This window comes from Capra hircus, chromosome 1 (genome assembly GCF_001704415.2).
Source record: "Capra hircus breed San Clemente chromosome 1, ASM170441v1, whole genome shotgun sequence".
In the NCBI taxonomy this organism is placed as follows: Eukaryota; Metazoa; Chordata; class Mammalia; order Artiodactyla; family Bovidae; genus Capra; species Capra hircus.
In genome coordinates, this window is record NC_030808.1 from 136,844,646 (window position 1) to 136,860,737 (window position 16,092).

Sequence of the window (16,092 nt, forward strand, 5' to 3'; positions counted from 1 at the left end):
TGCACTGCAGGCAAAGTCTTTACCAACTGAGCTACAAGGGAACAAAAGCTCCTTGACTTTGTTTAATGGCTAGACTATGTCTGATTGACCATTTTCCTTTTCTTCTTCATTTACTGACCTGATTAAGTTTATTCCTAGAAACTCTGGCAAAGCCTAGGAAGCTGAAGGGGTTTTTGTTTGTTTGTTGTACAAGCAAGACCCAGGTGAGAAAGAAATTCCCTGGCAGCTCAGTAGGTAGGACTCTGTGCTTCCACACTGCAGGGAGCACGAGTTTGATCCCTGGTTGGGGAACTAAGATCCCACATGCCATGTGACCAAAAAAGAACAAAGGAGGTAATTAGAGGACATGAGGGACAGGGAATCTGTCCCAGGAAGGCTCCATAGGCTCTGTTTGGTTACAACTGGACCTAAAATAGAGTAGGAAGGGAGAAAGTGGAAGGGAGAAGGTAAAAGCAATAGGACTGCTGAGTTAAGGGGCCTTCTTGGCTTATCCTAGGAAAACAGAAATTTGTGTTTTTGTAGCATCTTACAGATTACAAAGACTTCCTATAATCCCAGAAGTAGATTTTGGGTGTATTATTTTTATTTTATAGAGGAAAAAAGCCAGGAGAATCTAAGAAACTTGCCCAAAGTGAACTAACTCCTTAAGATTGAGCCAAGATTTAGTTACAGGACTAGTTACATCAAGGCCAGTAAACTATTATTTCTCAACACTCTCTCTGTTCAATATTTGGGACAAATAAAATCCATACTTGGAGTTAGGAGGAGCCTTAGACAGTGACCTTCCCCTTCCCTTGCCCTGTCCAGCCCCTCAGCTGTAGAGCAAAATTCCCTGCCTCCCCCCAAAAAATTTTTTTTGTAGTTTTAAAAACCACTGTCTTTGTATTCAGCCAACTTGCCCTCCGTTTCATGAGTAGTTTTTCGTTGTTTGCCTGTTCCTCTTCTGTGACATCCCTTTTAAGTATTTGCCAGTGTAACATGTCAACTTAAGAAATAGTCACAATCCAAAAGTTGAGACTCATGTCACACACTAGCACAATAATACTCAGAATTCTCCAAGGGAGGCTTCATCAGTACCTGAACCAAGAATTTCCAGATGCTGAAGCTTGATTTAGAAAAGGCAGAGGAACCAAAGATCAAATTGCCAACATTTGCTGAATCATAAAAAAAATGCAAGAGAATTCCAGAAGAACATTTACTGCTGCTTCACTGACTATGCTAAAGCCTTTGGGATCACAACAAACTGTGGAAAATCCTTAAAGAGATGGGAAATACCTGACCACCTTACTTGTCTCCTGAGAAATCGGTATGCCGGTCAATAAGCTACAGTTAGAACAGGGCATGGAACAACAGACCGGTTCCAAATTGGGAAAGAAGTATGTCAGGCTGTACATTGTCACCCTGCTTATTTAACTTATATGTAGAGTGCATCATGTGAAATGCTGGACTGTATGAAGCACAAGCTGGAGTCAAGAGTGCCAGGAGAAATATAATAACCTCAGATACACAGATGACACCACCCTGTAGCCATGAAATTAAAAGACGCTTACTCCTTGGAAGAAAAGCTGTAAGAAACTTAGACTGCATCTTAGAAAGCAGAGACATTATTTTGCCAACAAAGGTCCGTCTAGTCAGAGCTCTAGTTTTTCCGGTAGTCACGTATGGATGTGAGAGTTGGACCATAAAGAAAACAGATGCTTTTGAGCTATGGTGTTGGAGAAGACTCTTGAGGGCCCCTTGGACAGCAAGGAGATCCAACCAGTCAATCCTAAAGGAAATCAGTCCTGAATATTAATTGGAAGGACTGATGCTGAAGCTGAAATTCCAATACTTTGGTCTCCTGATGCGAAGAATTGATTCCTTAGAAAAAAAAAAAACAACCCCTGATGCTGGGAAAGATTGAAGGCAGGAGGAGAAGGGGACGACAGAGGATGAGATGGTTGGATGGCATCACTGAATCAATGGACATGAGTTTGAGCAAGCTCTGGGAGTTGGTGATGGACAGGGAAATCTGACGTGCTGCATCGGGTTGCAAAGAGTTGGATGTGACAGCGACAGAACTGAACTGAACTGAAAGGTTGAGAGTTTTGTTTAATTTGGTGGGAATTTGGGGGACTTCAAACCCAGGAGATAGCATTTCAAGTGACACTGAGAAAACTGCTCCAAGGAGGAAAGGAAAGGACCCAGGTTATATAGACGTTTTGCAACAAAGAGCAGATAGTCTGAACATCAAAAGATTGTTGTTAATTAAAGAAAACCAGATATCATAAGTTAAGGGATTTAGCACTTTTCTACGTATGAGAAGATGCAAGAGTCTGGACTCACTGAAATCATTCCTTTCATATGCATCTCAGCTATCCTCAGCCAGTATCCAATGATTTTCACATCCTGAGCTCTCTTGGGGCTCACCATAGGAAGTGGCTGCAGCCTGATGGCTCTTGGATCATAGGTATTTGCCCCATGAGTGCCTTTAGGGCTTACCAGCTCACCTTGGGCAGGAATTTCTGATGACTGTGACATCCTTGTTTATTGATATGGCAGGAAATATTTCATGACTCAAGAAAATCCTATCTGCCCCCCTCTCCTCTGCTTACTGGGCTTCCCTGGTGGCTCAGATTATAAAAAATCCACCTGCAATGCAGGACACCTGGGTTCAATCCCTGGGTTGGGAAGATCCCCTGGAGGAGGGCATGGCAACCCACTCCAGTATTCTTGCCTGGAGAATACCCGTGGACAGAGGAGCCAGCAGGCTACAGTCCATAGGGTCACAAAGAGTTGGACACAACTGAGCGACTAAGCACACATATACCAGGCAATGGCACCCCACTCCAGTACTCTCACCTGGAAAATCCCATGGACGGAGAAGCCCGGTAAGCTGCAGTCCATGGGTCGTTAGGAGTCGGACACGACTGAGCGACTTCATTTTCACTTTTCACTTTCATGCATTGGAAAAGGAAATGGCAACCCACTCCAGTATTCTTGCCTGGAGGATCCCAGGGATGGGGGAGCCTGGTGGGCTGCCATCTATGGGGTCGCACAGAGTGGGACACGACTGAAGCGACTTAGTAGCAGCAGCAGCATACCTCTGCTTATTATCTCTCTGATTAACCGTCCTGGCCTCAAACTCTGATTTTTAGAAGCTGTATTCACTGCTCCTTACAGGATGTGATTTCAAGCCTTTTCACAATTCCCCTGGTTGTTCTTAATTGATTTGCACAAGTTAGTCGGTATACTCAAAACACTAGAACCAAGCAGCGAGGCAGGAAAGGTAGGAGGACTTACCTCTTCTTTCCCTATTCTTCTGTTAAATGAGGTCCCACTGCCAGCCATTTTTTAAAGGAGTGACCCATATAAGCATGACCTTCAAACTTCTCTTTCTGGATTACTCTTTTTTTAAAATTATTTATTTATTTGGCTGTACCAGGTCTTACTTGCATGTGGGATCTTAGTTCCCTGACCAGGGATGAAACCCAGGCCCAATGCATTGGGAGCTTGGAGTCTTGGACACTGGATTACCAGAAAATCCCTGGATTTATCTTTTTATTCAGAATATAAGTTTACACAAGATTTTCTGACACTTTCATAGTGTACACATATCAAGTTTACAGATTATATGAAATATACTTACAGCATTTCACAGCTTTTTTGATATCAGTAGCTTTTATCAGTGGTATACGTTACTGTACAAGGCAGGGGAGGTTTAAGATTTTAGACATGAGACAACACCTGCTTATCAAGCTCCCTATTGCTGTTAAATGGACCTGCCTAATTATATCAAAGCCCAGATCCTAAATGAATCCCTAAGAACTTTATATAAGTATATTCAACTGTTTCAACATAGCAACCTATCCCCAAGCTGCTGAATACTTGAAATAAAGTTAAAATACCAGATCTAATATGATAAAAATCTAAAATATTACATTTAAAATTTTATGTTGATTACATGTTGAAATAATATTTTAGATAAGTATTCAGTTAAAAGAAGACTTTATTAAAATTAACTTCACTTTTTTTAAAAATGTAGCTACTAGAAAATGTAAAATTATATATATGGTTCCTGTTAAACATCTCTTAGAAGATGCTGCTTAGAAGATCTTGTGCAGACACAGTTAGAAAATACTTTCCAGTTGAGCTGGCAAGCTTGAAAGTCCTACAGAATCATTTTCTATTGGACTTCATTTTTTTGTTGTTCTTTTTTAGAAGTTTATTTTATTGAAGTATAGTTGATTAACAGTGCTGTATTAACTTCTGCTGTATGCAAAGTAGTTCATATATATATATTCTTTTTCCTTTGATTAATTATAGGATATTGATGAAATACAGTTGGACCTTGTTGTTTATCCATTCTACACATACTAGTTTGCATCTGCTAATACCAAACTCCCCATCCTTCCCCCCACCCACCCTTGAGAACCACAAGTCTCTTCTCTATACCTGTGAGTCTGTTTCTGCTTTGTAAATAAGTTCATTTGTGTCATATTTTAGATTCCACATATATGTGATATCATATGGTATTTGTCTTCTCTTTCTGACTTACTTCACTTAGTATGATAATCTCTGGTGGACTTGACTTTAATTTCTTATGTGGTTGTTGTTTGTCTCCTGTAGTTTTTCTCAAGCTTTATCTCTCCGCATATATTTAGTTTTTCTTCTGTTTCTGTATACATGAAACACATGTTTCTTGCTTTCATTAGACTTGAAATTATTGACAACATTGGCAAATTATGACATGGGAATTCATATGTGTACAGTTTACAGAGCAGAATTTGCCACCCTGAAATGTGTCTCTTTGGCGTATTGTTTTAAGCTGGCTATTTTCTGAGAAACAGTACACATCAGAAGTGCTCTGAAAACCAATAATACTTGCACTTTTGTGAGAAACATTACATTTGTAAGGGAAATCTCCGTTTGAAACAGCATCTTCCTCCCTGACCCTGGAAGAAGAGGTTTACCAAATCTCTTGAAACTCTTATCAATAGAGTAAGCAATGACTTAAGTCTGTAACAAAATCACCCTCATTTATTGTGCTTTTTCCTGCAACCTTTCTTAACTGACTTTCCCTACCTGACTTTTTTTTGTTTTTAGCTGAAGATGTTATTTAAAATATAAGAGCTTTGGCCATTTTGAGAGATTATTCAGTTTTCCTAGGTCTCTCTCATATATACCATGTTATTAAACATTGATTTTCTCCTGTTAATTTGCCTTATGTTATTTAATTTTAACCATCCAGAAGAATCTAGAAAAATGAAGGAAAATGTCTTCCTCCCCAGCATCTCCAATCAATTACAGGAAATAATCTAGTTCTGACCATGTTATCAGAGTTGGGTAAAGAGGGAAAATATAATACCTGTTCTATGGTTTAACAATTTGAAACCATTAATGAAATATTAACTGATTAAGGAAAAGTCCTTTCTATGTCCTTTTCTCTTGTTAAAATTAACCCCAGGGCTTCCCTGGTGGCTCAGTGGTAAAGAGTCTGCCTACCAATGCGGGAGACATGGGTTTGACCCCTGATCTGGGAGGATCCCACCTGCTGTGGAGCAACAGAGCTGGTGCAACTACGACTATTGAGTCTGTGCTCTAGAGCCTGGGAACTGCAAGCACTGAACCCACGTGCCACAACTACTGAAGCCTGGGTGCCCTAGAGCTCGTGCCTCACAACAAGAGAAGTCCACACGCTACGACTCAGCCTCCGCTCTCCACAACTAGAGAAAAGCCCATGAGCAGCAAAGACCCAGCACAGCCAAAACAAATAAATAAAATTATTTAAAAAATTAACCCCAGCTCTCTTTTTGCACTATATGGTTACCAAACTTAACCTGGGTCCACTCACCTGCTGTGCAGCAAAGCCAATCTACTGACTTTAGGTTGTGGTAAAGGATAGTATGGCCTTTTGCAGCATGTCAAAAAAGGAGAATAAGCAAGCAATAATGCTCAAAAGACCCAAATTTCTAATCGCTTTCAGGGTAATGTTTTTAAAGGCAACATTTGGTGCAGGGTGAATGATTTTCTTCCTGTTGGTTGGTGGTAAGGTAAAAGGTGATGTTTCAGAAATCTTAGTCATTGACCTGCTGGTTCCAACTATTAGGGAAAGCACACTGACTGAAACCGCCCACCCTGGCCAGGCACTATAGTAACCATTTGCATGAGTTGTTTTATGACAGGAGGTCCTGGTAAGGAACACGGAACTAATAAGCAACCACCAACCAGAAGAGTTCAGGAAAGGTCAAAAGGAGACACCACATGTCTGACCACTTCCCAGAATCCTTCTCTCTGGCATCCATCTTGGCTGAACAACGTGTGCACCACCAGGAAGGACTCTGAGTCAGAATGATTGGCCAGAGACAACCTGGAAACTAATCCCATCACCATGAAACCCAAGACTGCGAGGCATGTGGCAGAGCAGTGCTCCTGGGTTCTGTTTCCATACTGTTCTCAGCCCAGGCACCCTTTCCCAATAAAATCTCTTGCTTTGTCAGAACATGTGTCTCCTCAGACAACTCATTTTTTGCTGTTAGACAAGAGCCCAGTTTCAGGCCCTGGAAGGGGTCCCCCTTCCTGCCACACAATGTCTGGGGTCTGTGTATTTGTGATCAGCATGTAGTCACCATCCTTCAGCTGTGTGGTAGCCTTAGTTTCTACAGAAAAACTCAAAGATATGCATCAAATTGTTATGTATATTCCTTGAGGAGGAACTAGGACTCTGTTTTATTGCTGAACTATTGTTTAAGCTGTCATTACTTTTCCTGTTTGACTGCTTTTCTTTTATTTCTGTATTCCTTCATTTCTCTAATTAGTAACTGCTTTAGTCTGCTGTTTGGAATTCAGGGAAAGGCTAGGAGACAAAAGCCTTTTTCTACAAATAAGAAAGGGAAGACGCCTTAGGGTCCCACTCAGTTCCAATATGAGGACTTTCCAATTCCGTATTCTTGCTAGTTAATCCAAAATCTTCCCATATTACCAGATATGAGAAAAATCTAAATCCTTACATATTTTTTTTTTCTGTAGAGGATTTTGAAGTGAGCTAGTTTCTGAACCCATTGTGAAATTACTAAATTTACATATGCTTAGCCATCTGCACTTGAAGGAAATATAAGGTGGTAAAAAAACTAAGGTAAGTCCCTTATCCTCTGTAAAAGATTAATAATGCAAGCTTCAGTTAAATAGAGTTAGGAGACCAAAATGGGGAGCTCTCCCTCACTGTGATGATAGCAGACCTCAAGAGGAAGAAAGACTCCTTTTATTTTCCTGGCAAGGACTTGACCAACGAAAAGCCATGGGCATATTGTTTACTATAGCCTGTCCAACTTCCTTTTTTCCTGTATAAAGCATTCTCCTTCCCTTGCCGTGTGGGGGAAATTGCACATGGCTCACCATGGTTGCAGACCCAGAATTGCAATTCTCAACAGATCCCAAATAAACCCATCTTTTCTGGATAAATACCTGGCAGCTCATTTCTTTCAGGTTAACATCTCTTTCAGTCCCAGTTCTGTTATCTGTAAACTAGGGATATTGATACTTACCTTGGCAAACTGTAGTGAGAGTTAAGTAACATTGGAGCCTCTGCTTATTCACCACCCAATAACTTAGTTTCCTCACCAAATGTAAGGTAACCTCAGAATCTCCAGCTGGTATGTATTATACTTGATCTTGAGTTTCCTTGACTCACCATAACAATATAAATAGACGTTTTAAAAATATTTATTTATTGGGTGTACTGGTTGAGGCATGTGGAATCCTTTTTGTTGCAGCATGGGGAATCTTTCATTGCAGCATGTGGCATCTAGTTCTCTGGTCAGACCCAGGTCTGGGATCAAACCCAGGTCCCCTGCTTTGGGAGGGTGGAATCTTAGCTACTGGACCACCAGGGAAGTTCCTATAGACATTTAGAGTATTGTTCAAAAAAGCGGGGAGGCTTGTGTTCATTCTTGACAGCCATATTTATATAGTTACAGCATGAAAAATTGTAAAATAATTCATGCCAAAAAGATGTCATTATTCCTTTATTTCTTACAAAATAACATAGAGTCAACTTGCTAAAGTCATATACATGAAAGTTAACAATGCAAAATTACTTAAATGTATGAGTATTTGTCTATACAGTATAATATTTGAGAAACAAAATAGGAAAAGGAGTACGTCAAGGCTGTATATTGTCACCCTGCTTATTTAACTTATATGCAGAGTACATCATGAGAAACGCTGGGCTGGAGGAAGCACAAGCTGGAATCAAGGTTGCCGGGAGAAATATCAATAACCTCAGATATGCAGATGACACCACCCTTATGGCAGAAAGTGAAGAGGAACTAAAAAGCCTCTTGATGAAAGTGAAAGAGGAGAGTGAAAAAACTAGCTTAAAATTCAACATTCAGGAAACTAAGCTCATGGCATCTGGTCCCATCACTTCATGGGAAATAGATGGAAAAACAGTGGAAACAGTGTCAGACTTTATTATTTTGGGCTCCAAAATCACTGCAGATTGTGATTGCAGCCATGAAATTAAAAGATGCTTACTCCTTGGAAGGAAAGTTATGACCAACCTAGACAGCATATTAAAAAGCAGAAACATTACTTTGCCAACAAAGGTCCATCTAGTCAAGGCTATGGTTTTTCCTGTGGTCACGTATGGATGTGAGAGTTGGACTGTGAAGAAGGCTGAGCGCCGAAGAATTGATGCTTTGGAACTGTGGTGTTGGAGAAGACTCTTGAGAGTCCCTTGGACTGCAAGGAGATCCAACCAGTCCATTCTGAAGGAGATCGGCCCTGGGAGTTCTTTGGAAGGAATGATGCTAAAGCTGAAACTCCAGTGCTTTGGCCACCTCATGCGAAGAGTTGACTCATTGGAAAAGACTCTGATTCTGGGAGGGATTGAGGGCAGGAGGAGAAGGGGACAACAGAGGATGAGATGGCTGGATGGCATCACTGACTCGATGGATGTGAGTCTGAGTGAACTCCAGGAGTTGGTGATGGACAGGAAGGCCTGGTGTCCTGCAATTCATGGGGTTGCAAAGAGTCGGACACGACTGAGTGACTGAACTGAACTGAACTGAATGGGACCAGATGCCATGAACTTAGTTTTCTGAATGTTGAGCTTTAAGCCAGCTTTTTCACTCTCCTCTTTCACTTTCATAAAGAGGCTTTTAGTTCTTCTTCAGTTTCTGCCATAAGGGTGGTGTCATCTGCATATCTGAGGTTATTGATATTTCTCCCAGCAATCTTGATTCCAGCTTGTGCTTCCTCCAGCCCAGCATTTCTCATGATGTACTCTGCATATAAGTTAAATAAGCAGGATGACAATATGCAGCCTTGACGTACTCCTTTTCCTATTTGGAACTAGTCTGTTGTTCCATGTCCAGTTCTAACTGTTGCTTCCTGACCTGCATACAGGTTTCTCAAAAGACAGGTCAAGTGGTCTGGTATTCCCATCTCTTTCAGAATTTTCCACAGTTTATTGTGATCCACACAGTCAAAGGCTTTGGCATAGTCAATAAAGCAGAAATAGATGTTTTTCTGGAATTCTCTTGCTTTTTCCATGATCCAGCAGATGTTGGCAATTTAATCTCTGGTTCCTCTGCCTTTTGTAAAACCAGCTGCACATCTGGAAGTTCATGGTTCATGTATAATCAATGTAAAGCAAAATAAAAGGCAACTTTTAATACAATTTGAAAAATATCTTACTAATACAGAAGTAACTTACTTTTGTTAGTTGTTCTAGTCACTGCAGCCACCAGGTTTCAAAAAAATGTTACAGTTACTTTGGGTCTGTTGCAGACCTGCCTGTCCAACAACCTTGAGAATTGAAAGCAGCCTACTGTACTAGGAAGAAACAGTAGTTTCCTTAAGGCAAGTAAGGTACCAATTTTTTCCCTATACGTTCTGACAATGTATTCACTCACTTATCATTGCTCTCTCTTGTAAATGTTCAATTCCCAATTCTACCACTTAGTAGCTACTTAACCTTTGAATCTTAATTCCTTATTATTGAGATAAAAGTAATATACATATCAACTACAGTTGTTTTGAGAATTAAGAGTCAAAATATTCTAATGATGAATCAATATTAGTTAATGTTATAAATGTATATAATAGAAGAGTCAAGCTCATAAACTCAAAGATGGGATAAAGGAGAGGGAGGTGGTTTAAATGAGCCAAATCTTCAACTTTCAAAACAGGAGTAAATTAATACTATTTAAAAACCCTTAAAGAAGGGCAAAAGGAAACTAACCTTTAGTAAGCACCATTCATGTTCCAAAAGTGTTAACTTCCTCTCTTCCTTATATAGTTTTTACTCTCTTAATTCTAATTTGAATTCAAGAGCAAATTCCAAAATTCTAATTTGCTCTCCTTAATTCTAAAAATAAATCATGTAACATTTGGGGGCAGTGTTGGATTACACAAGTTTAAACAAATATTAGATTACCAGCAAAGGAAAGTTTCCCCTCACCCCCACCAAAGGCGGGGGGGGGGGGGGGCGGAACTTGGAAAAGACTTTCTAGCCAATGTTTCATCGATAAAAATTAGAATTATAAGCATGGGGAAAATCAGAATTTTGTTGAATTTTCTTTATTTCTTTCATGAGTGTAAAATTGAAGACCTCTAATCTTTAATGTGGTTCCTCCAGTGGCTCAGAGGTAAAAAAAAAAAAAAAAAAAATCTGCCTGCAATGTAGGACATCTGGGTTTGATCCCTGGGTCAGGAAGATCCCCTGAAGTAGGGCCTGGCAACCCTCTAGTATTTTTGCCTGAAGAATACCATGGACAGAGGAGCCTGGAGGGCTGTAATCCATGGGTCGCAAGGAGTCAGACATATTTGTTTAGGGCTTTCCTGGTGACTCAGTTGTAAAGAATCCTTGAGTTTGGGTTGGGAAGATCCCCTGGAGAAGGAAATGGCAGCCCATTCCAGTATTCTTGCCTGGGAAATTCCATGAACAGAGGGGCCTGGCAGGTTACAGTCCATAGGGTTGCAACAGACTCAGACACAATTTAACAACTAAACAACAACAGCAACATATTTTTTAAATGTAACTATTCGGAAAATAGGAGATGAGCCAGGCATGAGAGATCAAAGGAGAGTTACAGGGAGGGCATTCCTGTGTGTCAGGGCTTTGCCATAAGCTCTGCTCTGTGCTACAACCTACTGGTACATGTTTTGTACAGATGGGGAAAGTCTTCAAGTTTCAGAGAGCTTATGGGACCTGCCCACAGTCTCCCAATTAAGTAAGTGCTAGTTAGAATTTTAACTGGAACATACGTTCACCTGGAAACAAGGTCCAAGATTTTCTAAGAATAATCAATGCCTGTTTTTATTTGTAGGTGAAATGGTGTACTTTGAGCCAATGGAATAGACAAACTAGATTTTCTTCTGCTGCTTCTTCTGTATTCCTTAGGAAATTTAAGATTTTCTGCTATGACCAGAATACAAACTATGTAGTAATGATCATTGCTATCAGCAGGTGGAGGAAAACAAGCCTATGGGGGTCACAGGTGATTTTAGGAGAATTACAATATATTAAATACTGATTTCCACCAGAGAGAAAATGTATACAGTAATAGCTATTTAGAAGTTTGAGAGTTAAGTTTTTCCTGAGGATTATTAACATTTCTACACTGAGGAATTTCCAACAGGAATTTCTCACTGTAAGCTTAGTTTATGATCCAACAGACTTTTTCAAAAATCATATAGATAGCTTGGATTAAAGAAGTCTTTGAAAATTTACCACATCATTAAATCATCCTTACCTTTTAGAGATATATTTTCTCTAATATGTATTTCATTAACCTATGTGACTACATGTCCGTATCAATTATTGGAAAACTATGTAACTATCAGAAAATTTTTTTTCTATATTTCTTTATGTTAAACAGTTTGAGATTTTTTTTACAAATACTAAAACAAAATCATTTTCATTCCTAAATTTATATCTCTGTCAGCAACCAAACTGGTTCTAAAACAAACAAGTTTTGCAAAAATGCCCCTGATGAATAATAATAGTGAGAAATCAAAAAAGATGATGGTTCCTTAGAACAAGTAAAATGTGCAAATCATTATTTTTAGCACTTTATCTTCCAAATTATTAATTTGTTATTAAGATTTTCTATACTCTCTCAAATGACCAAGAAAAAGATACTCTAGTTAACTCAGAATTCTGGTTAATTTTGGGCCAGTTTTCAAAGAAGTTTTATATGTCATATATCATCCTATCATACTGCTGCTGCTGCTGCTGCTAAGTCGCTTCAGTTGTGTCCGACTCTGTGCGACCCCATAGACGGCAGCCCATAAGGCTCCCTGGTCCCTGGGATTCTCCAGGCAAGAACCCTGGAGTGGGTAGCCATTTCCTTCTTCAATGCATGCAAGTGAAAAGTGAAAGTGAAGTTGCTTAGTCGTTAGCGACCCCATGGACTGCAGCCTACCAGGCTCCTCTGTCCATGGGATTTTCCAGGCAAGAGTACTGGAGTGGGGTGCCACTGCCTTCTCCTCATCCTATCATATCTATCGTTTATTAAGTAGTTACTTTGCATACTGTGCTAAGGACTTTAATGCATCGTCTCATTTAATTTTCAACACAACCATGTAAAATAAGATGCTATTTTTATCCTTATTTTATAGGCAAGGAACCCAAGACTTTAGAGAAGTTATTTAGCTGTCCCAGTGTCTTTTCCCCAGAAAGTCAGTCACAGAGCCTTTAAAGGTCTCTTGGATCTTAAAGTCCGTGCTCTAAACTACTTACACTTCATTTAACATACAAGTTCTACTAGCCATGGTCACCTCTTTCTTTGCTCATGCAGAAGTTACTTTTGGGTATAGTTCTACTAAAAATTTATATTAGGGATTTTTAAATGAAAGAAAGACAAATAATGTAACTCTTTCACATTTTTTAATACTTTTTCTCAACATAGAAGGCCTTGACTAGTGTTTTGCTCTTAGCAATGTCAATTTTATAAAACTATATTTTTAAATTAAAATTCGATAAAATATCTCCTCAAAAGGGTCAAGGGTCTGTAGTTTTAAACAACAGCAATTGTGATTTACCCCCATCTTCAGTTTCCCTCAGTTCCAGCCCATTTGTAGCCTAAATTAGGAGTAACAGAAGTGGAAAGTAAGTAGTCTGTTTCTAATGAAATCAAATAAATGACAAAAGGGAAGTGAAACTGTAAAGTAAACCAAAATCAATGGAAATTAGCTGTATAGTGTTGAAGTGGAGTAAAGAGAGCATTTTCATATTTTTCTTTTTTTTTTAAGTAAAATGACTATACTTTAGTGTTTGAGTAAATTTATCACATTATCACTGACTTGTACCCAGAGTCCAGGCCTACTTGATATCAGGTAGATTAACATATCATATCCTGAAAGCTGCTGGCTCTTTCATTGTTTCCCTCCATTTCATTCCTTAACTCATTCACCTGTTTTCCACTTGGTAAAAGATTTCTTGGGGAAAGGGGAAAACCTAGTTCAACTTTGGGAACAATCTCCTAGTATTTTAAGAAGTGAGCAGATGAATACGCATGAGCAGCTAATGGCGGTAACAAACCATTAAAAGGATAGGCAGTTTTATCTCTAAACATGTTTAAATGATCTCTCTCTCTCTTTTTCTCTCTTCAGCTTTAATTTTTTTCTTTTTGCTTAACTTTTAATCACTCCTGCAACTTGACTCAAGGGGACTTTCAAGTAAAAAATGACCAAAAGGCATTCAGTTATCAACGTACTGAAAGAGGACTCCTGTATAGCTCATTAGTCAACATTTATCACAAAAACACCCTCATTAAAGTTTGCTTTTGAACTGTGGTGCTGGGGAAGAATCTTGAGAGGCAGCAAGGAGATCAAACAGATCAATCTTGAAGGAAATCAACCCTGAATATTCATCAGAAGGACTGATGCTGAAGCTGAAGCTCCAATAGTTTGGCCACCTGATGCAAAGAGCGAGCTCATTGGAAAAGACCCTGATGCTGGGAAAGATTGAAGGCAGGAGGTGAAGGGGATGACAGCGGGTGAGATGGTTGGATGATGTCACTGATTCAATGGACATGAATTTGAGCAAACTCTGGGAGATAGTGAAGGGCAGGGCAGCCTGGCATGCTGCAGCCCATGGAGTCTCAAAGAGTCAGACACGACTGAGTGACTGGACAACAACAAAAAAACGTTGCTTGTAAGAGTCCTCATTGACTTGAGGCATTTCAATTATGCAGTTTCAGATTATTAGAGTAGTTTTTGTAGAAAAGGGCACCCAACCATTCCTTGCTGTTGTCTTTTCATGACTGTGGTCTTGAACAACTTCTACTGCAAGTTTCCTGGAAGATGGGGAATTTAGTAACATAAACCAGATGGCAGGGAGTGGTGACTTAAATGTCCCCAAAGAAAGTCTGATTCCCTCTAGCTCAGAATGCAAATCATTTTCAAAAGTCATCATTGTTGTTAACTTGCCGCCCTGGGGATCACTCAAGCCTCTAGCAACTTGGACTATGAGGGCTGAATTTCAGCTCTGCCATTGAGGGGCCAGAGTGAACCATGCAGCAGCCCTGGATCCTAACAAGCCTCTGGAGGCTACTTAACTGCCTGAAATTCAGAAGACCAAGGTTTGATCCCCGGGTTGGGAAGATCCCCTAGAGAAAAGAGTGGTTACCCACTCTAGTGATCTTACCTGGAGAATTCCATGGACTGAGGAGCCTGGTGGGTCACAAAGAGTCAGACGCAACTGAGCAGCTAACACTTACTTGATTTTACATCAAAACCTTGCTATGTTTGATAGGTAGAGTCACTTAAAATTTTAAGTATCAATAAATCAAAATGTCCAAAGAAGTTATGAAGATCATAAAATGATTTATTGAGAATAGTTGAATGCACTCTGTTAAATAAGGATAGAGATTTTACAAACTATTAATTTTTACAATACATGAAATAACTATGAAAGATATGAAGTAAGAAGCTTAATAATTCCAGTCCTACCTCCTGGAGGAACTGATTTGATATTAACCCAAATAACCTTCATTTCTCTCCTAATGCTGCTTTCTATTCTCCCTCTTTCCTTTTTGTGACCCAGTACTGACATGAACAGTAACTGTCTAGGATCATTAAACCAAGCTGTTGCAAAAGCTGGTCTGTTTATTCAGTATTTGGCTGAAGAATAGAAGGCTGGCTATTCAGTAAAAGTTTTGATTCCATTTCTGTCAAGCCAGCAAATAACAGCAACACTCTAGCTTTGCTGATAAAAGGAACAAAGAAAATAAACCAATACCTTTTGATGACATTTCTATTGCAAAAAGGGGAGGTATTTTCTCCCTTTTCCATCCTTTTCTGGCATTAGGAAGTATTAAGACCTAGAACATGGTTTGTGTCTGAGTAGATGCTTATAAACAAAATCCTTAAAAATAAATAATTTTTCTTCTCCCAGCTCTTCAGTTCCAACTCTGTCCTGCTCCAGACTCTTTTCTCTTCCCTTCCCACTGTGTTCCACATTGTTATCTGCTCGATACAATTACTTTCTTTATAAGCTAGCCTATTCAGAGAAGATGTTTACTGCTTTGTTACCTTCCTGCTGCATAAGCAGGGTTCTGATTTAGTTCAGAGCTGCCAGGGCTGAGAAAAGGCTTTCCGTAATTTATAGTGCCCTCTCATAATATATTCTGCCATTTTCTTGCTTATGTTTTGCAGAGGTATCAATGCTGCATATTTTCACAAGCCCAGTTTTCTACAGGAAAAGGAGTTTGTGTCCTCTGATGGTTTTCTGGCTGGGGGAACTTATGCCTGTGTTCTGGCCGGTGGAGCTGGATCTCATCTCTCTGAAAGGCAGTGCAGTGTCAAGTAGCAGGTTTTGGGTTGTCTATGGATGTTTTTCCCTTTCACAAGCTGAGAATGTCCAGATCTTGCAGTTCTTTGTCTTTGAGCCCTTTGCATTGCAGCAGGAAGCAGCGGATATGAGGCAAGAAATGACAACTCCTTCTAAGACTTTTGTTTGTGATAGTCTTGGCTTAGTGAGAATTATGTAGAAAGTGGGAATGAGAGAGGTAAGTGCTTGAATTTTAGTAGGTGAAATTTGTGGGAGTCAAGGAGAAAGAAATACTCCTGAGACAATGAGATGGGGTGGGTTATTAGTGGGGT